Consider the following 2,457-nt stretch of genomic DNA (forward strand, 5'->3'; position numbering starts at 1 on the left):
GCAGGGGCGGAACAAGATGAAAAAAAAAGGGTGGGGGCGTAGAGGCCAAAGGCCCCTGCAGCTCTTAAAAAGGAGGAGGCAGGGGTTGATGGCTTCTGCCGGACCAAGACGAAAAAAAAGGGTGGGGGCGCAGGGGTCAAAGGCCCCTGCTGCTCTTGAAAAGGAGGATGCAAGGACTGATTGCCCCTGTCAGACCAAGACGAAAGGGGGGGGGGGGGGGGGGGTTGTCGGATCAAGACAAAAAAAAGGGGTGAGGGCATAGAGACCAAAGGCCCCTGCGGATCTTGAAAAGGAGGAGGCAAGGGCCGATGGCCCCTGCCGGACCAAGACGAAAAAAAAAGAATAAGAAGGAGACAATGCAGGGGGAAAGAGGGATCACCTGAGGGAGAGGGAGTGCGTACGGCGATGAGAGGGAGCGCAGACGGGGGCTTCGGCGAGGAGAGGGAGCGCAGATGGGGGGTTCCAGCAAGGAGAGGGAGCGCGGACGGGGGGCTCTGGCGGCTGAGGAGGCTCGAGAGGGAGAGAAACCAAAAGGGAGGAGGGGGGGGGGGTGAGGTGACCGGACGGGGTTGGTCGCCCGATGAGGAGTCACCGATGGAGCTGTCGGAAAAGGGGCTGCGGTAGTCGGACAAGAGGATCGACGGAGACAGGAGGGTTAGGGTTCGATTTAGGGAAAATCAGAGAGAGAGGAGAGAGAATGTCACTGCTTATATGGGCTTATATCGAAAAATAGCGATGGAAACATTCTGTCTCAAACTCTGTCGCTAAGTAGCGACGGAAAACTTATGTCGCTAATCTGTCGCTATGTTGCGACAGAGTTTGACACAGAACTTTTCTATCACTAATCCATCGCTAATTAGTGACGGAGTATGAGACAAAATATTTTCATCGCTAAATTCGCAATAAATTTTAATTTTAGCGACGACTACTTTTTTCTTGCTAAGCCGTCGCAACTTTGTGATGGAAATAATCTATCGCCAATTTTCGTCGCTAATTAATATTTTTCTTGTAGTGCAATGCATGGACTACTTAGTGTTAAATACATGATCTTGATAATTGCACAATTATGAACATTGTAGGGTTATAAATTATGCGAAAGCTCAAAACTGAGCTTGCGGTTTCGGAGAACCCTTGTGGTGCCATATATGCACTTATGAAACTTGTAAGTGATTTTCATGCGAATGTTATGACCATGTCTAATGTATGGATTGTTTGATAGAAAATGCATATTATTATAAACTTTTGCACAATAATGAAAATTATAGGGTCAGGATTATGCAAAGATTTGAAACCGAGCTTGCGGTTCTGCATAACCTTTGTAGTGCTATATGAGTACTTATGAAATGTTTTACTTGAGACATGTCATGCAGTTGCATGATCAGTGGGGGTACGATACGTACACCCTAATTCAGAAATAAAATTTAAAAGAATGCAAGTGCAAGTATTCGCCTCGAATTTGAGTCGTAATTTTGAGAAATATTGTTGGTGTCTATTGTGCACTAGGATGATAATGTGCATATACTTGATCACTCCGAGTGTGGGTTTGGGGTTTTTAAAATCCCTTATGGTGCAATGACTCATACGAAGAAACAAACAAAATTTAATATATGCACATATAACCTAAACTGTAGGATTCTGGGTATACTTGAAAGACGGTATATGTTATCAGTTTTTTGATATTCTGAGTATACCTAAAAGATAGTATATGTTACCAGTTTCTTAGGGTTTGGGGTACACCTGAAAGACGGTATATGCTACCAGACTCATATTCTACCTTAGAGAGGGTAGATGGTACAAGCTTCGTGAGATAATTATGTTTTTGTGAGAGCGAGGCATCTCACCCGGTCCCCAGTCCTCAGAGTTAGGGGTCTAGGACTAACAATGTGTCCTAGATGGTAGATCCAAGTATTTTGCAGAAGTTTTCAGGGTGCATCCTATTTCTAGTTTTATTCATTGGAGAGTACTCTCTCGATCATGATTCGTCTCCTCTGGGTATTCGTGCGGCTAGTCACATGGGGTATTAATCAGAAAAGCATAACAGTCCTTCGTGTGATCTCGGTCTTCTACGATGTCGAACGCTCTGCATTTCCATAGGGGAAGTAACATGAGAAACATAAAATCAGTTTACTTTTAATGTCTTTAAGTAAATACATTGCTTGATATTGCATCTGTTATAATATAGTTGTGGTTCATTTATTTGTTGCATAGTTTCAGTAATGCTTTTTTTTATGTACCAAACCATGAGCTATTTGTATTGAGTGAATATCATAGAACTTGTATAAGTTTTGGTATTTTGTACATCATTATTCAAATGTGTTGCACATATACGTATACGCATGACACTAAGTACAATCATATTGATATTATATTTCTTACTCAGACTGAAAGTAGTATGACTCTATCTGAATTATTATTTTTTAGATAACAAATAAATATATCAGAGCAATTGCGGGCATC

This window comes from Nuphar pumila, chromosome 16 (genome assembly GCF_984573655.1).
Source record: "Nuphar pumila chromosome 16, dmNupPumi1.hap1.1, whole genome shotgun sequence".
NCBI lineage: Eukaryota > Viridiplantae > Streptophyta > Magnoliopsida > Nymphaeales > Nymphaeaceae > Nuphar > Nuphar pumila.